The following is a 26,326-nucleotide window of genomic DNA, read 5'->3' as shown; positions in this document are numbered from 1 at the left end:
TAACTTACCAACTCTAGCCTACACTGTAGACCAAACTGGCTATTTATATGACCAATGTATTTGTATTCTGTATTCTGCTTTATGAAGCAGAATTACGCACTGCTACTTGGAACGTAACACATTTTTGTTGGCAGGAGAGAGAATGACAGCGATTAACAAATTGCACTTGTTGCTGGTTACCAATAGGGCCTACTATATATTTTTTTGCAAACAACAAAAACAGAAAGGATGGAGACAGCAAAGCTAGAGATGGGCAGGAACAAGGTCAATTGGTAGAGATGCTTGTCAAAACGTTAGGAGCTGGATGTGTGGATGAATGAAGCACAAGTATGCTTTATAAGCATGCACACTATTTAAAGTTAGGCTAGGCTACACGGTAAACTACAAGTAAACCAAAGTTAGCTTTTTTAGGGCTGGATAAAGTTGACCAAATGGATATAGGCTGTTAGGCGTGAATAAAGTAGGCTACTTTGTTGCTCCAACCCTTCCAACGTTAATGGGGACGGATGTTGACATTTTCCGTATTTTGCGTGAGAAACCCGGGAAATCTCCCTTATTTTCATTGTTCAATATTGACAGAGCTATGGAACGAAAGAGAACGTTATATGGCGACAGAAATCAACAATCAAACAAGCCACTTTGATTTTTTGCTGTTTTCATTAATACAAAAGATGGGTGACCCCCCCCTCCTAGACAAAAAAAGTTAGGTGACCCTCCCCTCAACAAAGAATAAAAAGACATGACCCTCCCCTATTTTCCTCCGGTGACCCCGTTTATAAATAACGAACGGTCCCTTAGGCCCACGACACCTCATGAAGGCTTAACAGTGAAACCAGCGTCCTGGAGACACTCCCCTCCATGCTGACACCATATTACCACATTGAAATATCCAATACCCAAAATACTCTTAACCAGCCCAGGCATGGTCAAGGTTGGCTAGGTTGGTCCGTCCCGTTGATGTGGACTGAACCATAACCATAAAAACCTTGGCCAACCAACCATCACCCTAGGCACAGCCCATCACAAACACAAAACAAATTAGCCAGTTAGCTTAGCCCGTTAGCTTAGGCCCCATCCCAAACACAAAACAAATTAGCCAGCAGTTAGCAGTTAGCTTACGCCCCATGGGGAGCGTACCTATGTTCCCCGGGTCCTATGTTCCCCGCTATTTGTATGGGACCGGGGAACATAGGACCCTTTTTGTAGAAAAGGGTCCTATGTTCCCCGCCTTCTATCTGACCACGGAAATTGCATGGGATATGCTTGCGAGTGCACATTTCGTGCACAAACGGTAGCAAAGTGTATTTTTCTGTCAATGTTGCTTGCCGTATCACACCAGGTAGACCTACACATACGCGCACGGTTCAATATTGACACAAGCCAGAAGGGCGATTTTCCTAACTTCCACGTTGAGTATAGCGGAGTAAAAGAATAGATGAAGAACATTTTTTATAACATAGGCCTACAATGGTTTTACTTGTGTAGTGCTTCTTTACTGAATATAATGAGTTCAAAGTTAACATTCGAGGTAACTTCGCATTGTCCGCTTCAGCACTAAATTGAGGACAGCAACACACACGTGCTGCACCTCTCACAGAAGAAACGCGCTACAACTACATGCCTTTTTAAGTTGATATTTAATTGGTTTGTTTTGTTCATTTTTCCGTTCGCTGGCACGCTGCAGGGGGGGACTGCGCGTTGCTCCGAAGCCCCTTTGGTCTGACTCGTCAATAATCCAAAAATGTCCCTTTGGGTCTACAGCCCAGTATAGTTTGATATCTCTTTGTTCCATTAAAATTAATCCCATTCTTCCGACAGCTCAACCAAAGGCTATTTTAGATCACCTCCTTCACCTCTTGTACAGTAAGAATCAACAATGAGATGCCAAGTGCAAAGACAATGACAAGCTTGGGACTGAAGCCATGCAGACTCGGCTAGATTTAAACACAGCAGGCCGTTGCAGCAAGACAGTGAGCCAATCCTAATATCATAGGAAAACAGGTGGGGCTGTGTCATTAGGCTGATTGCCACTGACATCAGCTACTGTTACATACAAGACTTAAGTGTCTCAATTAAATCAATTTAACGTGACTATATTGCACTGGGCTCCGCACTGTGCCTCTGTGCAAAGAACTTCAGTTCGCGACGCCCCCTCTTCCTTCCCTCATCACAAACGAAGTGTTTTTCACCAAAAGCTGTCACCGGTCCGCACATCTGTTGTAACTGTGTTGACTGAAGGGATTGTGTGTTTCTGGTTAAATAAAACGGATATATGTGAGTGTGTGTATTATGTGAATATTTTCCTTATTTATTGATGTCATAAGCATGCTTTATAGGTAGCCTAAGTTAAGTTTATGCTAACATAGCCTAGCTTTATTAACTTAAACTCGTCTCTCTTAGCATCTGTTGAACCTTCTTTTCATCTTGTGAAATTATCGATGCGCATTATACCGCATATAAGTCAAGCAGCTATTTCAAGCAGCTACTGTTACAATTAAATCAATTAAACGTGACTATCACACTGGGCTCCGCACTGCGCCTCTGTGCAAATAGAACTTCAGTTCGCGGCGCCCCCTCTCCTTCCCTCATCACAAACAAAGTGTGGGCACGGAGCAACAACAACCCGCGCCTTGCCGTGCGGCTGCAGTCTACTTGGAAGCAGCGGGGAACATAGGACCCTTTTTTCAAAAAAGGGTCCTATGTTCCCCGGTAGCGGGGAACATAGGACCGGGGAACATAGGACCCGGGGAACATAGGGATGACCCCGCCCCATGCTGCCCCATATTACCACAACAAGCATCCAAATACCCTTAACCAACCTAGGCATGGTCTAAGTTGGCTAGGTCGGTCCATCCCGTTGATGCGGACTGAACCATAAACCATAAAGAACCTTAGCCAAGTACCATCAACCTAGGCACAGTCCATCACAAACACAAAACAAATGAGCCAGTTAGCTTACCTTAGCTTGCGCCCCAGGAAGGGTAACTTCTCCTTACCCACAACCAAAACAAATGAGCCAGTTAGCTTACCTTAGCTTGCGCCCCAGGAAGGGTAACTTCTCCTTACCCACGACCAAAACAAATGAGCCAGTTAGCTTACCTTAGCTTGCGCCCCAGGAAGGGTAACTTCTCCTTACCCACAACCATTCGCTTGCCCGTTCTGCTGCTAAAGACATGTTACTAACCACCTGCCTTAGACTTCGACCACAAATGCCCAATTCAGACAGCAAGCCAATAGCAGATCTGGCCACAAACCCACGTGCACCGATTTCAATAGGCCTTAATCGTGCACTCCAACCTCGCTTAGCTGCCTCCTCTGCTATTTCAGTATATTTAGCTCTCTTCAGCTCATTGGCCACTTCCACTCTGTCTTCCCAAGGAACAGTGAGTTCAATGAAGTAAACTATCTTCTCTGAATCCGACCATAGAATTACGTCGGGACGTAGCTTAGTACTCACTATATGTGGAGGTACCGCCATCTGCTGGCCAAGATCAACCTTCATTTCCCAGCCCGCCCCATTTTTCAACTGGCCGGTTTTACACCTGGCCTTCGCGGAACAAGGTTTATCCCCCTGACGTACAAAGTTAATTTTCCTTACCCCTTTACTAGCTGCTAATTAATTGACTTCTCTTCTTTTATCCTCTATTGCCGCTGCCACACATTTCAATACCTGGTTATGACGCCACGTATACCGCCCCTGGGTGAGACTTACCTTGCATCCTGATAGGATATGGTGGAGACTGCCTACACACGAGCAAAGTATGCATTTATCATCCTCACCAAACCATTGACTTAAATTCTTGGGAGATGGGAGCACATCATATGTAGCACCTAACATAAATCTGATCTTACCAGCTTCCATGCCCCATAGATCTTTCCATTTAATCCGTCTTTTTTCCACCCCTTCCCAGTTCACCCACTGCCCTTGTTTTGCCTGCGACACTGCCTTAGTACATCTTACAGCCTCCTCCTGTCTATGCATTTCCTCCACTACCATTTTCCTCTTTTCTCCTGCAGAAGCCTTACTCCACAAGGGTTTACTTGCACCCACCCCTAGACCCCCCCCCCGCCCGTGCTGCACATGGCCCATTATATCTCTATGCTTCAATGCTGATTGAGCTTGCTTAACTGCCTGCTCTGGGTTCCACTTCCTCCCTGCATTAACTGTGGGTGCAACTTTCCTCACCACTGGGTCCTTGGACTGAGTAAGAGTCAATTCCAATCTAGCCTTAGCACACTTAAATTCCTCTGTCAGACTAGATATTGGCAACTCTACAATACCCTTCCCATACAAGGCTACACTGCTTAAGCAGCGTGGGACTCCGAGCCATTTTCTGACAAAGGAGTTGATCATTTTTTCCAACCTCTCTACCTTTGACAGAGGAACTTCATAAACTGTCAATGGCCACATTAGCCGAGGCAACAAACCAAACTGCAAACACCACAGCTTGAGCTTACCTGGCAGCCCCGACTTGTCAATTTTTGCAATACCTTGCCTAGTGACCTGTCTCAAGTCTTCAACCTGTGATTTATCACTAAGGCTTGCATCATACCACCTTCCCAGACTCTTCACTGGTTTCTCCAGAACTGTGGGAATCACCTCCTTATTTATAGCAAACTTCTTATCTGTTACCTTCCCTTTAATAATTGAGAGACTCCTAGACTTACTTGGTTTCACCTTCATTCTGGCCCATTGCAGATTACTATTTAACTTACCCAGCAACCTGTTGGTGCATGGAACGGTTGTCGTCAAGGTTGTCATGTCGTCCATGAAAGCCCGAATCGGGGGGAGGCGTGGCCCTCCCTGCAACTTCTCCCCGCCCACTACCCATTTTGAGGCCCTAATAATGACCTCCATTGCCATTGTAAAAGCAAGTGGGGAGATGGTACATCCGGCCATGATTCCTATCTCAAGTTGTGGCCAACCTGTGGTGTAATCAGCTGTAGTAAAACATAATTGAATATCCAGAAAGTATGCTTTTACTAGGCTTTTAATGCTACCTGGGATTCTGAAATAATCAAAGGCCTCCCACAACAGACTATGCGGCACAGACCCAAAAGCATTAGCCAAATCCAAGAACACAACGTGCAGGTCTCTCTTCTCACGCTTTGCTAATTGAATTTGGTGCCAAATCATGCTGGTATGCTCTAAGCACCCGGAGAAGCCAGGAATTCCAGCTTTTTGCACCGTGGTATCAATTAGTTTATTCCTTTCAAGGTAATTTGTCAGTCTCCGTGCCACCACACTGAAGAAAACCTTTCCTTCAACATTCAGTAGACTAATTGGCCTAAATTAATTAATCTCCACTGCGTCCTTTTCTTTGGGAATAAATATTCCCCCAGCCCTCCGCCAAGCCTTGGGAATACTCTGCTTTTTCCAAACTATCTTCATTAATTGCCATAAAAATCTTAAAACATCTGGTGCACTCTTATACAACCGGTAGGGTACTCCATTAGGTCCCGGGGCTGAAGAGGCCCTTGCACGTTTTATTACTTCTTGCACCTCTTTCCACCTTGGTGGACTATCGTCGCATTGGCTACTTAATTCACCAATTCATACTTTGCAGTCACGTGATTACCATGGATACCTGGCGGGCAAGAAACGCTAACAAAATGGCGACGAACAGTGGCCAGCCAGGGGAATTGCAGATTTCCAATACTACAATCAATTAACTATTTAAACCATATGTCACCAAATGTTCAAATAGATATCAAGAAAAGATTAACATACTCGGAACATGTGATCCATAACGTTACACAGCACCCGCTGATGTTTTCATTGCCTTGAAGCTGGCAAAGTCTCTACCAGACTTTAGAGATATTTAGATCTAGCTGCTACATATTTTATAGAGAATCCGTCACCTTACACCGCACAAAATATGAAAGCCTACAAAAGTACAGATGGCTATCTTTTTATCAAGAGTGGATGGGTTAACAACGCTGTCATATGGGAGGTGAAAAACAGGAATATCTTCATAAAAGGTGAGTGTTACTAGTTAGCTAGCTAACATTACCCGTTTGCTAATGTTTGCATGTTTGTAACGTTAGCTATAAGTTACACAAAGTGACATCTGTTTCATCGTGTGATGAAGTCTTCATCTGAATATGTACACCCTGCCTGCCGGCGAATGACAGCTTGATAAGTATTTTTTTTTAAAAACGTATGCCAACTGTATGATATATGGCTAGCAGGATGTCAACATTGTAGCCTACCTGCTTATCCACTCCACATAGCATCAGACAACAGACAAGAGCAGTTGGGGCAGCGAAATGCGTATAATCCTGTTAGCAATCTGTTAGGTTGTAATGTAGTAGTGATAAGTGTACGATAGTATGCATGCAAAGTAACTGTAAGTAATAAGTAGACGCAGTACAACAGTAACGTGTCATTCATTCACCATGTAATCTTCTTCTCATATCATATCAAATCACGTACAGATGATAACGCGTTCTCGCCACCTACTGGCGAACGTGTAAGCACGTTTAGATAAGATTACACGATTGACATGAAACATAACATCAGCGAATCATAAATCTGAAATTATCCATTATGTCAACTGTCTCTATGACAGGAGACTTCATGACCGTCACTTAGAAGTGAAACCCAGCTGGACGCAAAGCTTGCAGTTCGTCTGATTTGTCTACCCACGTGTTGCCACATGTAAATATATATGGTAACCTAATTAAAAAAAGGAAAGAAATGTGTAGCTTTAAAAAATATCTGTTGTAGCCTACTGTGCTTGTGAATGATATACTTTATCTAACTAAAACCTTTTTCTATGTTAGGTACATCATTCCTACAGCTTGAATGAATCGCCTCTGACAACTTTGCTGTGGAAAAGGAGGGACTGATTCGATTTGGCCACTGCACCTGTATCGCCGGGTGAAGTGTGCTCACATGTAGTGTACATCAGGAATCTGTAAGAGACTGTACATGCACAGAAGTTGTTTGCAGACTACTGATCTTAGTGTTTTGAATTGGAGGTGCAGTGTCTGCAAACAAGAATTGGCAAAACGCAAGTGTGCACAAAGAAAACAAATGAAAAGTGCTACATTTTGAATTGCACTGTTAGACAGACAATTACAGATTTATTCCATAAATAAATAAAATGCACATACATAGATAAATAACAGATGAATACAAATAAATACAATGCACAAAGGTATTTAAAGTGAAAATGTAATACATGTATTATTGTAATATATAAAATGTCATATATTCATTATTATTATTATTTACAGTGTGTGTTTGTATAAATAAATCATTGCATATTTACATTGTAGTATTGTAGTATTTAACCAGAAGGAATGATTGAGGGTGCCACATTTGTAACGGCACAACACACATGGACTAGGCTACTTTGTCTAAAACTGTTGTTCGGCCTCCCACATCCCTTAGATATGAATAATATGACTGTTCCTTGTGGGGATATGCCTATTAGGTATTTCATGGTGTGATGATGTTTATAGGTCGAATATGTGCTCTTGCTTCTAAGTCTTTGGGTTTTTCTATAAAATTTCGAAACAATCAATTATGCAGGCACATCTAGGGTAAGTTTGTCTAAATATCATGGGCATTGACAGCCGAAGCTCTTCTCTCTGTGGCCAAAATAAAAATGATGGGACAAGCTTTCCATGTCTTTCTCCCTTTTCCTCCTTTTGGTGGCAGGGGTGTGAGAGAAGACAGACGGAACCCAATCAGGGGAGCGGGTCATCAGATTTGGCACCTGAAATAATAAAATAAGATAATATAATAGATAAAACACGTTATTGCCACACAAGGTTTTGGGTATTTTCAACATTGAGTCTTGTAACGTTAGTTCCAGGTCTTTCTAGTAACTATCTGTTAGCAAGCTGCATAAGGGACTAGGATTAACTAGCTAAATTGTGTGAAGCAGACAAGTTTTTTTTTTTTTTTTTTAAATAATCGAGCAGTAATAATTCCTCCGTAAATAATCTAGCTCTACTGTTGGGTCATCTCTGGTTCTCATTGAAAACCATAGATATCACAAACCTCAAAACAACCTATCACACAACTTTTGTTGTTGTTAGCAAAAGACGACAGCTGTTAGCCTAGCTTAGACTCATAACACAAACAGCTGACTCGCGGAACCAGCTGGTGGTGTTGATTGACGAAACTACAGGGTAACTTAAGACACGATTAATTACATGATCATATACCTATTGTATTCAAACAAATGTTGAAATTACCTTTGATGAAATGATCACTGCACAGACGTGTAGGGCCTATACTGTGAAGGTTGCCAGGTCCCATTTCCTGAAACGATTTCATGTCTGATAGCCTGTATCCATAGTTGTCTTCTCTCTGAATTCTCCTTATCAGATCCGGTAAAAACATAACCCCGGCTTATCTCCTCGGCGGTTAGTGCATCCAATCGCACAACAACTATCTGGCATGTTATTTACACCTCAAAAAAACAACTTTTGTATAGTAAAACTGGCGACGTCCTGGCCAGATCCTAGACTAATTTACTGGATTTCCTTGCTGAAGAACGACGTTCTTGCCCGCCAGCCAGTGGTTGTGACGTCACGTGCAAAGTATGAATAGGTGGGATATCAGCAGGAAGTACCATCTCCCTGAACCTCTCCCTATCTTTGTGCACTCCCTCTAAATACTCCTCAAGCTTCTGCTTAGGTTCCAAAAGACTACCACTCTTCTGCATTACGAATAAAGACTTAACAAACTTAAATGGGTCTTTATAGAATGCTAGTCGGGCTCGTGATTTCTTCTTCCTATTTTTCCTAATATTTTCAGCTCTTCTTAGCACTACTAACCGCTCCCTTACATCTGCCTGTAGACAGTCAATACCTTCCTTCTCTAAGCTGCCTCCTCTCCTTGATAAGTTTATCTATCTCCTGCTGGCGCCTAGATTTAACTACCTCATGTTGCCGTTTTGTCCTTCTCTCAATAGTCCCAAATCTTTCCTTACCATAGCTATAAATAATGTCTCCCATTTTCTCTAATTTACTTTCAGCCGTCCCCTTGAGCTGACCCAGGATACTGACCAAATCATTATTAACATCTTCCCACATTCTACATTCTGCTGCGCCTGGCCATCTAACCCCAGGCCTATGACCATTAATCTTCTCCCTCCTTGGCTGACTGGCCTCTCTCTCTGCCTCAGTGCTAGAACTTACCTCAACAACAGGGGTACTGATGTCCTGCGAACTGTGGGTTTCTTCCTTTCGCTGAACTTCAACCGACTGACTTGATGCACTTCTTAAGAAATAGCTATCAATGCGGGGACCCTGTGTTCCCTCTACCAAGCACTTCTTTTTCCCTTGATGAATTTTCAGGCCCTTTAGACTTGTAACCTTCTGCCAACCACACACACACATCTGCAGCTTTTTCTCAGTTTTCTCTGAACTAGTGGCTTCCACAAACATGTTTTCCTTACTCGTAATCAAATTCGTTCCAGGATCAGTAACCATGTCTATCACAAGTGAGTCATCTTCCGCCCCTGCTCTCGCTGACTCTAGGGGTATTTTTTCATTATGTCGTACTGTAGCTTAAGTAGGGTGCAGCCCATAGCTTAGTGAAGCCTGGGCTACTGCCACAATGAGCTGCTAAGTCCCGCCTCCGTAACTTCCGTATCCATCTCACTTCCGGTCGTCAAATGTCTATGGGAAATAACATGGCGTTTCGAAAGATCATACCTGTCAAACTCTGTGACAAAGTAGAAAAAGCTGGTGGGCCGATTGGCCTACACACTTCTGCCATCTAGTTTCCACTGGATTTTTTGATTGTCGGTGCCGTTTAAGTAGTAAGCGATTATTAATGCTAACCGGGAGCTAGTTCCAATGTATGCGGGCGGAGGAGGGCGTTAGATCTTGCTCACAACCCAGTCACAACCTAACTTGATGGTCATTTTCACGTGTGATTCATGCGTGGTTTCAGTGGTCTATAAATGTAAATCATTTGCAAGGTTCAGCCTCTTTTCAACATGACTTAACTTTGGTTTGACTGTGCGAGTTTGTTGGCTGTTATTGAGATATTTGAAAAAGAAAGAAATTGCCGACGAAGACACTAAAGACATGACGAGATGACATTTTTTTCACGAATAACAGATAATGATAAGCAGACTAGGAATCAGAGGCTGAATCGTATTGAGTCGATAGCTTTATTTTGCATGACCTTGATCAGAACAGTAACGTTTTCAGAATGTATTAACAACCTATCAAACATGATGATTTCACGCAGGGTTAGTGCCACCTCCGTGGACAGGCTCTGGTGTCACAAACTCCATTTCGGTGAAAACAAACTATGAAACATTGCCGTTGCTATGCAACCTTGAGTGGGGGAGTCGCGGCATCTGAAGCGTGCGTTAGCTTAGTGCTTCTTACTGATATATTTCTACTTTAACGGCACCGACAATCAAAAAACCCAGTGGAAACTAGATGGCAGAAGTGTGTAGGCCAATCGGCCCACCATTTTTTTTCTACTTCGCCACCTACAGATGTTTTACCTGTATGATATTTCGAAACGCCATGTTATTTCCCATAGACATTTGACGCCCGGAAGTTGGATGGATACGGAAGTTACGGAGGCGGGACTTATTCCGGAGAGGTCTATGGTACAGGGGCCATTCAGGGGCCAATGAGATTTCAGGTGGGGCCAGGGCCCCTGTGGCTCCGCCCCTAGAACCGCCCCTGATGAGCACACACAGTATTGCTGCTCATTGGAAAACTGAGTTGTCTGTAAAACTCAAAATTACCATGTTTTCATTAAATGCGGATGAGGCAACAAATGGAAATATGAACAATATCTAGAATGTTCTGATTCGTTACTTTGATGAGGAAATGGGAAGTCTTGCCAACTTGATTTTATAGATTTTACTTGGTGTTGAATTGCATGATAACAAAAAAAATCTCCCCTTTAAACACTTTTGGCCTGAAGTAATTAAATAAGAGTGTAAGTTAAAGCCTTTCTACAATATTGCAGCAGTAGAAAAGAACAGCAATGGCTAATCAGCAATGGTCAGGGATGGTACTGAAATATTGTTTTGTTCATCAGGAAAACTCAATCTCAATCAAGAACACTCTCAATTCGCCTTATTCACATGGCGGCCATTGGCGGCTAAAACGAGGCTACAGGGTACACAAACCATAGGATTGTTATGATCTATGCATTCACCTGTAGGTGGCATTAATTATATAGTAAGTGTACCCTGTGGCCTCGTTTTGGTTTAAACAATGGCCGCCGTGTGAATAAGGCGAATACTCCCTTTACTTTGCTGTTTGCATCTTTTTGTACATTAAAAACCAATAGGTCGCGACCGCAAAAGGGGTGCTATCTCTATAGGTAGATATGAACTACGTATGACTTATGGCCTGAAAAAAGTTCAGTCAAACGATTTTTTTTTCACTTTAATCCCTGTATATATATACTGCTCAAAAAATTAAGGGAACACTTAGTTTTCCACAATTGTTAAAACACATTTTTTGAAACCTTCCACCCTTTTCTCCATTCTCAAACTACATTCACAGAATGTCTGACAGCTCTTGCAAAATAAAACACTCGCCTCAAAAGTTTTACTTGTGCACAGAACCAAACAGTGTCAGAGTACCGATCCAGTGTATGATTGAAGTGTTCCCTTAATTTTTTTGAGCAGTATATATATAGGCTACCTGAGTCTTGGTTGGTCAGCTCAGTTCTCATAGACCTAATGATTTCAATTGGAATAATGATAACTTTTTCATGACTGCCTCTACATTGGAAACAATTTTCAATTCAACAATAATCTAAACATTAACGATAGAAAAAATATTTGGACTAGTGGCCTAACCCTTACGAAAAATTAGTTAGGAGGAAATCCAGCTGAACCCCTTAAAAAATGATTGAGGTTTTTGCATTTTTTTTATCCTTAAGACATCTAGTCAACATTTCTAGATGATAACATTAAATTTAAGCGGTGGCAAATTTTTTATTGGCATATTTCCAAAATGGCCGCCAAAAGAGTGGGACGAAAAATAGGAATAGCATATCTCCGCACGTAATGGGTCAATTTTGATGGTTTTGCTATCAAATCATAGGTTTTCTGGGATGCAGAGTTCATTTCTGAGGTGAATGAAAAGGTTGGGAGTCAAGTTAATATTGCAATGGTCAAGGTGATGGTAATTTCTGGCCCAAAATGCAACCAAAAAATCATTATCTCAAATAAAAATGGTTTGTTATATACTTGCTAATTAAAATTGAGAAATTGGTTGTAGTGTTAGTCAAGGTCATTTTATAATCTGGAACTAGCCTACACTAGGGCTGCACGATTTGGGGAAAATAATTGTGTTCAAGAATTGCCCCACAATAAGGCACCAATTTTAGATACCATCCTAGCCACATCCTACATACTGTCCCCTAGCAACATCCTGGATACCTGCCTAGCCACATCCTGGATGTGCAGCCTAGCCAAAGCTTGCTTTACTAAAATGTGTGTGACAAGCAGAGCATAGCCTACATGCATCTGCACTCGCCTGTACTTGAACTTGTAGGCAACAACCAAACAGACAAAAAGCTTTACCGGTTCGGGCCCAGACCCAGGGGCCCAAGGTGAAGCCCAAGCCTTTGCATGGAATCATTGCCTCAATATCAACACATCAGGATGTAGGCTATGAAACTGATTGAATTTAGTATTGGCCATCCCCAAAATGCACCAGAATACAGGAAATCACATCAAACAAATTAAAAAAATTCTGGGGGAGGACCCCCAAACCCCCCTTCCACATATGCGACAATTAGTGGGGAGCTCTTAATACATGTGGGCCCAGGGGCCCGAAAGTTCATAATCCGTCCATGTCTGGTCCCTACACCTGAGAACTACTGATGTAGGTTTTTTTTACTGTACGGTATAATGCTGAATGAGCCAAACAAAAATTTCCGCAGCAAAATTTTGGTTGGCCCCACCAAATCTCACTCCAAGGTTTTTTGAAAAGTTGGCAGCCCTGGTAACCCCATGGTAATGCGATGCGAGTGATCATAATAACATATAAAACGTGATATAGTCCTTGATAAATAACCAGTCTATGAACTCATAAACAACAGCATTTTGTCACCATTTGTCATTCACCGTGCAGTGAATACAGCATTAAGATGCTAGGCTAAAGCGCTTGAGATTCAGAGAACCTGCATGGTTGTGCTCATCCTGTCAGAAAATAGCAATTTGATCAGTGATCATGCATCATATCAGCGCAAGCTTGGTTTGAAACTGGTTTCTGGGGATGGGGTTTACACGATCCTTCACTGGGCTAGTGCCTGCTGTGTTAATATGACCGTGCTGATGCTGCTCCCTCAAATCTATATAGGTTCTCATGCATATTAGGCTAGCTTGCCAATGAAAATGAATGCAACAAATAAAAAAACAGTAGGCTACTGCTCCTAACTGAAGAAACGTTTACGTTACTGTCAGGAAATTATTATTATCATTGTATAACAATTTGTGTAAGCAGAAATATTGTTGTGCTGAGTTCTAAGAACAGAGAGTTCAAGTTAAATGTTGTTGTGCTGAGTTCTAAGAACAGAGAGTACAAGTTAACTGTGCACCCAGACAGACAGGAACTGCACCCTGTCTTAGTGTCACAATGAAGTCGCTATGTCTTGCTTCCTATTTTCTGTTTGCATCTGTACAATAAAAGACACAGCTTTTGGGCTGCAGAGTCAGAGACTGATGGTGTGAGGAATTCTTCCTTACATTAGCAGGCTCTCCTCTTGGTACCAGAGTTTGTGGGCAAAGCCATACTACGTGTTGTGGTTCTTGTATCTATATGTTGGGGTTAAATTCCCTGACAGTTGCCAACAATGTTAACAACAAACTCAGCTTCACTGCTGCAAACAAAGTTGGCTATATGCTTCGCCATATAACGAACCAGCAAGCCTTGTGATAACAAAATCTTTACCTTTTGTTTAGTCCACTAAAAGTTATCCACATATCAAAAGATTAAATACACAGTTATGGAGGAATTGTTTTGGGGAAGCAGTTGCTCTATATCCCACTTTTGCTGCCTTTAAGCCACTTAAATCCATAGCCTAGATGAGCATTGCGCATACGTTACAACTTGACGTGATGGTGAAGCTAAATGCCCAAGAAACGTCACATCATAAAAGTTGTAGGCCTACTAAACGCAAACACTTAATAACAGCTTGTTCGTGGTGGTGTAGTGCTGCCTAATATAAATTGGATAGGCAAGGGTTATTTTATTTGATGAGGAGCTGATAAAGACTGAGCAGCAGAAAAGTCATAGTCGATACATAAATCGTTTAATATTATAATTAGGCTATTGATAGCCTACTATTACTTTACTACTATTACTGTTATTATTATTATTATTCGGATGAGGCAAAGGAATGTAAATCTGAGTCTGAAATGTTCAAACAGTCTATACTGCTGTAACTGCACTGCTGCTATTATGTAAGGGATAACGGCCGCCGAGGGGTCCTGTTATAGGCCTACGGAATTAATGGACGAGGGCGAGGGGCAAAAACTCCCCGACGCGCAGCCGTATAACTGGACACACCTCGAAGGCCGTTATCCCGCTTATCACCCGGTTGCCACTGTAAACACTGGAAACACGCGGTTCTGTTTAAAAAGAAGCTCACTAGTTCAGCTTGTTGTACAACTTTAGCATGGACAGTTAGCTTGTTTACAGTTGATTCCATTGTTGGGAAGCCTGCAACCAAAAGATTCTAGAGCGCTGCAACCGTCGTCCTACTATGGTTGTTATAGTTACCATTCATAAGCATTGATAACGAACGGTGTCCTGTTATTCAGAATTAAAGGCCACCCGCCAGCCAATCAGAAAAGAGTATTTCTTCTCTCCGGGTGATAATAATTGTTAACTTCCGGGAACTATTTGAGGATTCCATTAGCTGCCATTGTTGGGAAAAAATGGAACATTAGCGTCAGTGGAGTTGTCGCAACTCTATATGGCTCTGGTGTAGGCGGTTGATTGACCTTTTTCCTTAATTCTTGACATGAGGACAATGGATCTATAGCAAGTGAATAACAAACTCTGACCATTATTATTCAAGATCATTATTATTTTTGTTGCATTTTTGGGCTACCAAAACTACTGCTTGTTTATAAATCAGTAAATGGAACAGGACCTACTCCATTCACACCTATCACACATACTTCAGCAATAGCCCACCTTCTTGCTCTCTCAGGTCTCAGGAGAAAAACCTGTATAGTATAAGTATAACCTGTTAGAACTGTTACATGGTGAAGCAGCTTTTAGCTGCGGCTCAGCTCTGGTACCAACTTTCGGATGACATTAAAAAGGCCCCAACTGTAGCCAGTTCTAAATCTAAGCTTAAACTTAAGACCAAGCTGTTCTCAGATGCTTTCTGCTAACTGCACTGAGTTACAAATTCTGAATCTGCCTTGACAATTATTCTACCTTGTCTTTTATTTTGTCTTTTTTCATTATTCTTTATTTTTAAATGATTGTACCTTGTGTGTTTTATGTTTTCTTTTTCACTTTTGGTGGCCATTTTGGAAATATGCCAATAAAAAATTGCCACTGTCTAAATGTAATGTTATTATCCAGAAATGTTCACTAGATTACCTTTTTTAAGGGGTTCAACCTAATTTTGAAAGTTTCCCCCTGACTCTATGTCCCAAAGTAGCCTAGCTACCATAATAGCCTAGCCTACTTCTAGGCTATGTCTCTAGGCTATTAAGATTACTATAATATTGTGTCCAAATGACTTTTTCTTGACCTACGCTACCTGGTTAATGACGTTGATTGTCAGATTCAGTGACAAGTGGTTTGTGTAGATTGCATGAGTCACTATAAGGATAGATCATTAACTTAATTCAGGTCTATTTCGTTAGGGGATCCAGGCTTTCTTTACCTACCTGTTTAATGACGTTTTCATTGGCAGGTGTTCAGTGACAGGGTCGAAGAAGTTTGTGTAGATTGCATGAGTCACTAGCGATACATCGTAAACTTCAGGTCTATTTGAAGACAGACATGACAGATCCAGGTTGTAGGTGCCTTTATGATTAGGGCAGAGAGTTTGCCAGAGAGCTGCAACCACTGCATCAAGTTTGGGTTGGGGCTGCCACGGTTGGAACTGGGGAAACTCCTGTGACATCGTGTAGGCCTAAATGTAGTTGGTAGGCTACCTAAATTGTGTAAATTAAGTCGTAAAATAACTTAATTTAACGACAAACGCTATAACAGTAATGTAGCGTTAACACATTTCCAGGCGTTAATTAACAGGAGAAGTGATTGAAATCGAGTTAATTCCTAGCTTATTTGATTTGTTGTTGCTTCTGTGAAAGTGGTTTTACAGTTGACATTAACATTCTAGAATAGATCTCTGTTGAATATTAAATGCTGGTGTTTCACGAGCTGTTATACTTGTTATTTGATTGCCTACTACCGCCAAAGCCTTCTGCCAAAGACAGAGCAAAGGTTATTAAGAAACTGTTTTGTTCACAGTGTAATAAGTTAACGGTGACTTAGCGGATTGTGGTTAAAAAAAGTACTAAACGACGTGGTTGGGCTTGCCTGCGCAAGTTAATAAATTATGTTTTGGGGGAAAACAATACAGAGGTAGGCCTAATTAGTAGGTTGTGTTTCACCAAATAAACTAAATCTGAAGTAACCACCCTCCCGGGTCCAGGAACGCATAGAAGAAGTACATCACTTCCTGTGCTGAAGTAGAGAAGCTGCGCCTTTCAACTTTACTAGTGGGAGCTGTAGCGGTAACTGTGCGGAGGAATAACCACGGCACTTAAAAGGACGACAAACATCGGGTAAGTGGCGAGGCCAGGCAGACGAACGATTACCTTGATCGACAAAATAAAATAACCCATTTTGTACAGTGTGCTGCCATAGTTCCCTAGCTAGTTCTCATCGAGGGCTGGAACTCCGCTAGCTCGCTAGGCTACACATGTATGAACGTAACGTTAGTTTCCACATCCGTGCGTTGGCTCTTGTCCTCTGTTTTTTGTTTGAGATAACGTTAGGTTAGATGCAAGTCTGTCTGTGTTTACACGTAGCGTTGTCAAGCGAAAATATTAGAAATAAACGAAAGTTTTACAACTAATATGAAAAGAATGTCTTAACCATGACACTAACGCATGATAATATTAGTTGTATGATTTGGTCTTAATGATGGACTAACGTTAGTGATTGCTGGCAGCTGTAGTCAACTTTGGAAAGACTGAGGTTTGGTTTTACGTTAATGTTAGCAATTTCGAATGTTGAACTGGCCTAACTTGTTTTACAATAATTGTTAGGGGTAACATATTCTTCTGTTTAGATAACGCTTCTGTGTCTAGACCATGTTTACACGGAGATAATGTTGTCACGTGTAAAAAAGTAGCAGCTATACCTCGTAAGAATCGCCACTCCGCTACATCAAGTAGTTTTATTTGAGTATGTCGCCCAACAAAATGCATAGAATTATTGAATAGTTAAAATAAAATAGACAATTTACATTTAAATAATCCGTGTGTCTGTTACTCTTAAATCTCCCTTCTATCCCAGTCAATTGCCAACAGGTCTATAGTATCAATTTCGGCCGATCAATAAGGCTGCCTGACATAGCCTAGTCGCACACTGCTGTGTTGAGTAACATGATTGGTTTTGTCACCTAACCTCTTTCATACAGTAACCTGTGCTACATGGTAAAGTGAAGCCCCTGAACATGGCAACGAGTCTATATGTTTTGTTTGGCTTGCCAAGGTTACATGCCATACCAGTGAAAACAAAGAAACAAAATAAGCCTGACCAGCTATATGATAAGATTTGTGAGACAGAATTCAGTGAATGGCTGCTACACCGTCTCCAATTTTGCTTGGTTTGTCTGCAAAATGTTTTGGTCTGAAATCTAATTGATCTAAAGTAAAATATGTAAATATTCAATATAAAAATATCAAATATACAAATGTTTATAATACCCTCAATGTCACGGTTTTTGCATTCCCCCAAATATAGGGTCTTACAGAAAATCAATCAGCATGTCTTACAAACCTTTAATGGTTGAATCATACTGAAAACATATTTGTCTTCGCCCTACACATTTTGGGCTATTGATTTTGACTCCCAAACATTGATTCCTAGTTAATGTGTGTCAGGCTGTAAAACTAAATAAATATGAAGGGTTGAAAAAATATGAAGACAATGGATTTTAACAGAAATATTTACAGCCCTTTGCTTTGGGACCCATAATTAGACATGCAGCCACCTTGTCTGATTTGACATCCATATGGGATTTTCATCAGGGATGTGAAATACTTGGGTTTAGGACACTGTTCTGGGCGATTACCATGCGGCAGTGGTAGTGTAGTTGTTAAGGAGCTGGGCTAGCATGCAGTAGCCTGAAAAGTTGTGGGTTTAATTCCTGGCTTCCACCGTTGTGCCCTTGAGCAAGGCATGAATTAATCCCAGAAGAAATCATGGGAGTTGTACTGGAATCGCGGTGCGCTCCCGTCAACTAGATCGTTAAGTGTAAGGTGCCAATCTTAGCGGTTTTAAGTCAGTCGGAGTCAGTCCTTTTCTAGTTTTGCCGTTACAACAATATCAAACATGTTTGATATTATCGCAAGTCTTTCTAGTCGTGGCTCATGCAAATAGTGATGTGAGCTATAAAAACCAATAGTGACCTCTCTCCAACACCAAACAGGAAGGGGCAAAGTAGGCGACAGCTGTAGTCTATGATTATTTGTTATTCTTATAATATTTGTCATTTCTTATACATATTTAGTCGGCTCTTCCACGTGACAGAACAACTCTTTATCGGTTAGGGATGTCACGCATGAAGCAATGCTGCAGAAACACGAAAATATGACTTTGAGTTTAGTAGGCTATCATTTCAGTTCCTGTTTATCTATTGCACGATGGGTAATAATTTAAAGGAATCTAGTTGCAGTCTTGTAATTAGTGACCCTGCAAGTCATTGCAAAATCATAGTCTGTGACTTAAAACTCTACTACTTGTCTTTAAATGTGAGAGGGTCTGAGACTGTAGTCTTTCAAAAATCTTTTCCAAATCTTTGCAAATCTTTCCAAAGTCTGTCAGTGTAAGGAGGGCTTAAGACAAGTGTATCCCCCAGTGAACAAATGCTTTCACCAAAATATCCCCCTTGGACTAACACAGGTGCTTCAGATCATGAGATGAATTTTTAAACCTTTTAAAGCTTATTTATTTATTGATTCTGGCAGTGCTGATGTTGCCTGGGTTGGCCAGAGTTGTTAAAGAGAACATGTCAAGAACCTTCTGATTGAGTTTCACTTTTTATGATATCCTTGATTTCTTCACTTTATTAGTAAAGTAAATACCCAAGGGATGTGACATGCAATAGAGCTCTCCAATCCACCTTGATTGTTTTCGTCATTGATTTATTAATGGTACACAGTGGCACACCTGCCTCTTACCATTTTTGGTGAATTGGTTTAATGGTTCTGATAAGCTCACATTCCAAGAACTTGAGTGGACAAAAGGCTGTGAGTATGTTGACGTTCTTAAGGAGGAATGACAAAGGGAAAGATCTTGAAGGATTCCGGGATCAACAGGAGTTGTCCGACAGGAAGGGAACCTGATTCTTTGATGTTAATGAATGAAAGGTGTTTATGTGCTCAAAAATAATCACTTCAGTGAAAAGCAGAAGTTGGTAGGCATGACTTCACACCTCTTCCTTCCTGGGTCTGTAGGACAAAAAAGTCCTTTATGAAAATGAACTTGTCCATTGGCTAGCTAGACCATAGCCCATTTCCTGGTTCCCTATCTTTTGCACTGAATTCAATATAATGGTATTCATGGTTTAAGAGACGACTGAAATTCAAGCCTCCACCATTTCACCAATAGACCTCTGAAGTTCGCCTACAAAAAGGAACCAAAGCTGCCATCTTTGCCCATATAAGGAGATCCGGTGTTAATTGAAGCTAACTACCTATGGCAAGTTGCATTGTAAGTTAGCTCTGGGGTAGCAAAGATCAAAGTGTGCCGTCTTCACGTACCGAAGATCACAGTATCTACTCAAAGGCAGAGGACAAAACTGTGTATAGCAAAATGTCTGCATTTTCGATTTCTTTGTCCCCGTGAGGTGCGATAATTCAAAATCCCCATGTTATTTTCCCATAGAAATAAATCTCAAGATCTCAAAATCTCAAGACCGGATTTCCTTATTTGGGCTAAGATGGCTTAAGTAGGCGAACTTCAGAGGTCTATGTAGGCCTATTTCTTTCTATCTTTCTATTCTTTGACATGGAAATTTAGCTCAATATCTGCTCTGTCAATAAGTGACAGATTATATTGGGTAAGGGAACTCCAACCAGGGGTTAGATAGGAAGTGAACTCCGCCCAGGTGTTAGATAGGAATCCATAAATAGGCTGCCTGAGCTTAAGCTTCATTATTTAGGCCAGTTTCCCATCAAACAACTTTGTCGATGCCATGATGTAGGCTGCTTGTGGACACGCTTGTGTATGCTTGTGATCTCCTGTTTGTTCCTAGCTGGCTCTTTGATGGGGCCTAGTTGGCAGCTGGCAGTTGATACAGGTGCAAATCAATTTAATTAGCTCATTGTGATGTCATAGTGCCAATGCAAAGTCTATGGGGAAAAATAAGCTTGTTTTTTGTTAATATCTCAAAAAGTATAAAGAGTGAAAAATACATTGCTCAAGTGTCCTTTTCAAGACCTACGTTAGAAACTTTGTAGAAACTTTGTTCAAACTTTGTATGTTAAAAGGTTGAAGCTGAATTAGACATAGAAACTTGGTGGGAAGAAGAAGACTTCGGATAATAGAACAGTGCAATTTCATGCACTGTAATAAGTAACTGTAGAATAAGGAAATAAGTCCACAGCAGTAAGGGAGTGGATAGTTAAGGTCAAATTATAGTCTAGACACCAGGTGTAGCTCAAAAAAATGACATTTCTTACATTTCTTATGCATGTGACAATAAACTTCCTTGTATCCTTGTTGAAAGAGACATAATTTGTGTTTTGCTAGGTGTCGCAAAGCGTGTCACGCCTGGACTATAAATTAGGCTTTGGCTTAAGCTTACAAGGTACCCCCCCCCCCCCGACTTAACCCAACAGAGCAAAATTGGATGGTTCCACAGGTAGATCTATCCCAAAAGCAAAACAAAGAAACAGAATGCTAAACAGTTTGTTTCACAGCAGCTCATTTGCACCTGCTCACCAGGGATCCCACTGAGCTCAGGGCAACACTCAGGTTGCCAGGCTGAGAGCCTGGAGACTACCGTTTGCACTCCTAACTTCTGTAAGGGGAGGTGGGTGGGTTGGTTTTAATGGGAAGTCATGAGAACCAAATGCCACAAGCACAGAAGCACCACCTCCCCAACTCCCATGGGATCCAATGCTGCTGGTGCGTTTCCATGGAGAGGCGGAGTCCTGGTGGAGCTGCTGTGGCTCTTATATATAGCCTATGCTAACCAGAGAACCTTTGTGGACAAAACACATTTGTAGTTAGTACTTCAAACATAAGGTACAGAGGTCAACTCCACACCCTGCTAGATTCTACTGAACTGTGCCTCAGTGGTGGTCTCATACTCGTATTCATACTAGGCCCTCTATTTATGCGTAGTACCCAGCGAATGCACCAGGGTGTTGGGACTTTACATTTACATTCAACCTAAAGCTCTTATGTCTCTAAGCAACAAGAGAAGCCGTTGGACGGTAAACAGTGCTGCTGGAATCTTTGTTATGTAGAAACAGAGGCTTGCAGGTTGGCCACAATAGAGCCTGAAGCTCAGGCAGCCACGCTGACACTGTCATTTTCATCACAGATGACATGTCGCAATGAAAAAGGATTTCTGCACACTTGCACTTCTCCAACACTGTCAGGTGAGATTAGCACTTTGGTTTGTCTCTGCTGTCTCGCAGAAAGTAGAGTTAGTAGCGTCTATTTCGCAAACCTAATCCTCCTCATATTGCTGTTGTCAAGGCTACTGTTGTATTTCCGTCTTCATATTTTAATTGTTCCTGAAGGAGTTGATACAGGTTGAATCACTCTGCTTTGCCTGTACGAATCCGAGGTGTACCCATAGCAAACAAGTTAATGTTTTGGCCTTAAGAATCTTTTGCTCTTGAGTCAGGAGTGTTGTTGAATTGTCTGAACACTATTAGTTCATGTTCCTGAATCTGCGGTCTTTAACCGCAATTTTTTAATAATAAAAAAAATAAAAAATGAAATCACCCTTAGGCTGTTCATGGTGGTTGACTGTGAGGAGTCTATGTATTTGTATGTGCCTGACCTGAGAACCTTCACTGAGACGAACTTGCACCAATGCCCAGTAAACCACCTACAACAAGAGTCCTATGCCATTGTTTTGTTAGGAGAATGAAGCCATACAGCCCTTTTTTATTAGGAGGTTTACAACTTACCCAGGTTTGTCACTTAACCGGAATACCCCCCAGGTATTTCTGCTCAGAATGAGCAAACTACATTTCACAGTTCCTGTCCCCTGACCTCATCCCCTCTGAAAACTTGTGGTGTGACAATTAAAAATGCAGTTTCTGGGGCAAAACAGAAAGGAAAGGTTCGTTCATTCTGGGCAGAGATACCTGTTCATAGGTGCCAGAAGTTGGTTGACTATGCAATGCAGATGTGCAGCACTTATCAAAAACAATGGTTCTGCAACTAAATATTAGTTCAGTGATTTAAAGTGAGGTTAAATTTGAAAAATAATGCAGTTTATGTCAACTGTTTGAGGTTGAAGAGAAAAATGTCAACACTTATTTTTATTTTTTTAACAGACTAAATTCCTTTTCTTTGCTTCCTGTAGCCTAAAAAATAATGCAGACTTACATTTGAAATATGGAAATAAAAACTTTAAAATGATTTTGCACTTTATTCCCTTTTTTAAGCACACTGCTATTTATTCGAAGACTGAACTGTAGGCTTAATGTTTGCCAATAAGCCTAGGTTCGGTTTTGTAACATTTCAGGCTACTCATGTCATTTAATAGGCGAAATCAGCTGAAGCTTATCATTAGTGATGCACCAATGTGAAAATTGTGGCCGATAACCGATATTAATATTGCTGTTATGGCCGATACCGATATTTACTGATGTCGATATATCTGTATAGAAAACACATTTTAATGATAATCAAATAAATATTTTCCAAAATGCATTTTTTAAAATAACATTTCAATAGCCTACCTTAGAACACCAGAGGATTACAATATAATAGAATATATCTGTATTATTTTATATCCTGATATAAAAAGAGAGAATACTGAATGTCTGATATTTATGACAGCACTTTATGCAGATTAGCCTATAGGTATGGCACACTATAGGCCTACTATTTATTACAACTCTCCCTCTTTTAATTCAGCTGTGTGGTTGAAGCCTGGAATTATTGTAAACAAAGTAGCATAGTTGGCTATAGTCTACTGATTGGACTGTTCAGTTTCCCCATGTGTGTTTAAGTTTCAAGGTAATACTTGTTCTCCTTGGTATAGGCACTTTTGGGAAACATTGGTATTGAGATGATCAGTCAACTTGAAACCAAGAGTTTTAAACAAATATGTGCAGCATGCTAATGTTGCTAAGCAGATTTAATAGTAATTTAGCTAGTCGTGTTCTATGAGTCCTTGCTTTCACGATTGTAATGCTTTATTTGGATTGCGGCCGAGTCGCGCGTGTCCAGTGAGTGAGTGAGTGAGTGAGTGAGTGAGGATTTATACTGTTTGGTAAAGTCTACAATGAAAGCAACGTAGGCTACCGCCAAGTAAAGCGGGAGATGTGTGTTGTTTATGCGGCCGCGTAAGCTGCAAAGCACTGCTAGACACTAGAAAGGGTGTGTCGGTTCTGCCTTTTCACACCGCGACACAGGTTTGTGGATATGAGTGTTGCGATTTCAGTTTCAAATCGCATATCGTTACAGCCCTATTAAATTCCTATTACGACCATATAACTACATTCTGCCTGATACAGTTATATTTAGCCTACCGCGAGAGATGTAGGGCTAGGCGTGACATGACATGCAAGCCAGCCATCAACTTGACTGCAAGCGACGAGAGCAGCGCGATACAACGCAAATTTTGAAAGAACTTTTGTCAGATGCCCAGTGTCTTCTTTCTGTCAGTCTTGTTGCTCTGCTATTTTAAATAAGAAATATGATGCAATAGAAGGGCATATTTAACGGATTCAGTGTAGACAGATAACACGCTTGGATCGCTACACACCCGTCAAATACACAGGAATGATTATCGGCCTGTTCACATCGGCCCTATTTTGACATCAGAACGATACCGATGTGTAAAAAAATGATCATATCAGCCGATATTTTATCGGTGGCCGATATATCGTGCACCACTACTTATCATTGTTAATTGTTGACATCAAACATGAGGAGGAACACCCCGCTGTTCTGCAATTAGGCCTATACTCTTACAGTTTTGGATTTTTTCTTTTCTCATGCCCAGATAGTTCTGCTCCATTCAATTTATTGTGCTTATAGAGCGTCAAAACATTACTCCTGACTCTCCTGATCAGGGGTGGGGGTGGGGCTGGGGGGGTGGAGTTAGGACGATTCTAAGGGCCTAGCACTGATGGGGGGGCCCCCAGAGAGGGGCGGCCCAGAATTATTGTCTGTCATAGGGCCCAAATCTTCTAGCAGCGCCCCCTGCTCACGATTAGCCTACCACTCCGTCATTGGAAGTAATGATAGTCCAACTTGGAGTGAATACGCACAGGGGAAATTCTCCCTCCTCGTAGCTGACTAGCCTGATACGCACAGTGCGTAGGCTACGGCCGTACACTTGGAGGCGCCACTGAGCATCACTGCTAAGAACGGTGTGCCTTTTACTCTTAAATGGCAGAAAAATATTAAGCTGCTGTTTTCTTTTCATAACGAGCACTACGCTTAAATGATTTATGTGAATGAATGGTTGTGTTTTAAGTGCCAGAATTGTTTATCATAGTCATGAAAAAGTTTACAACAATCAGACCGCTTTGTAATGTAGACTATCCTTATGCTGAGAATCAGGGATAGTCTGCTCTCTTTGGCTATCATTTGTTCGAGAAGCATGTTTCAATCAAGACATTACACAAGCTATTTTTATTTTTGTAATTTTGAATGATTTTACAAATAAAGCCGGGAAAAAATGTACAGGATTATGACTTCCGGCGCCAATGCTCACAGCATGGGCTACATTTTCAGAGATTCACTCTGAAAAAGCCAACCCGGCTTTGTTGAACTTGGCGGCAGAATCTCAGCCTGGGAACTTCTTCCTGCTCTTAAAAATTGACCTCAACTATTTGCATTTTGACCAACCATATCAACCTATTTGCAAAGATGAAATTCTGTAGCAGTCATTGAACTGGGAAAGCCCCGGCTTTATCCCATGCTGTGTGTACCGTACCTGTCACCGTGTAAAAAGGAAGAGAGATAAAATAATACAAAAGAAGTGACCAACACACACAGTATGATGTGCATCAAGTATGATCAAAGAAGAAGAAATGTTTCAAGGCTAATAGAGTGGAACTACAGGTCACAATCGAATTGAACAAACTGTTAACCACAATGGATATGAATGCATGTCTCTGAGCTTGGCTGTGTGCCACTCGATTTGCTTAACCTGAGAGAGCAGCACGTTAACAAAGCATTTGAGTCTTCAGTCAGCAGCATCAAGCAGAGTGACACAGACAAAATTTCTGAATTATTTTACACAGAAATTCCCCCGAAGATGGCTTTGAGTAACGGGAACAGATGGAGCTGTGGAATATTTTGACCCCGACTGCTTTTAAGCACTTTAAGTTTAACGCTAAAGCACCAGATGACTGATATGGAGTAGGTGTTTTTTTTATTTATTTTTTTTGTTGTTTTTTTTATAAAGGAAATGAAGAAAAAAAATCTACTGTATGCAAGTCCATGTGGTGTCTGGACCTATAGGGTCATTGCAGGATGCCGCGCAACACAGGACTCTTAGAGGATTTCAGCCCTAGTGAGTGTCGTAAAGCTGCTTCTGGCAGTGGTGACTGTTGTGGGCTCTCACGCTTTCCACTTCTGATAGTCCAGGGTGCAGTGGAGATCATCAGAGGCCTAGCAGTTACTTTTCTTCATGGCTTTAGCAGGTCCATTTACGGCCCATCAATCCCCCCCCGCCCCTTCCTGTCCATGTGATTAAGGGAGTTCACCTAAATTTGTTTACTACGCTGAAGTATGGAAATGTGTCAGAGTGGATTTGCGGAGATTGCAGGGTGCAGGAAATGCCTAGGCCAACAGATGTGTCTGACACATTGCCCAGACTAGGGAACTCACGGTGGTGGCGGCGCTTCTGACTGGGGCGAGCTGGAGCTGCTCTCCCTCACCAATATGTAGCTCCAGG

At 41.4% G+C, this 26,326-nt stretch overlaps 1 protein-coding gene across 3 annotated transcripts in view; it reads left to right on the top strand.

Annotated features, from left to right (window-relative positions):
• Window positions 1–16,687: 16,687 nt before the first annotated feature.
• Window positions 16,688–26,326, top strand: part of LOC143119301 (beta-1,4-galactosyltransferase 3) — a 31,830-nt gene continuing 22,191 nt past the window's right edge. For 2 of the 3 annotated variants that reach the window (XM_076280700.1, XM_076280698.1), the window contains exon 1: window positions 16,688–16,775. The gene's annotated coding sequence lies outside the window, so the exon portion shown is untranslated. Of the gene's footprint in view, window positions 16,776–21,267; window positions 21,831–26,326 lie in introns of those variants that run through there. The other variant, XM_076280699.1, reaches the window with a different exon arrangement.

This window comes from Alosa pseudoharengus, unplaced genomic scaffold, assembly GCF_046254945.1.
Source record: "Alosa pseudoharengus isolate Yale_2024_CS ecotype anadromous, Long Island Sound unplaced genomic scaffold, YU_APseudo_1.1 YU_APseudo_1.1_scf_12, whole genome shotgun sequence".
NCBI classification, from domain to species: Eukaryota; Metazoa; Chordata; class Actinopteri; order Clupeiformes; family Clupeidae; genus Alosa; species Alosa pseudoharengus.
Note: the sequence above shows the minus strand (reverse complement) of the source record. Positions and strands in the feature narration are given on the sequence as shown.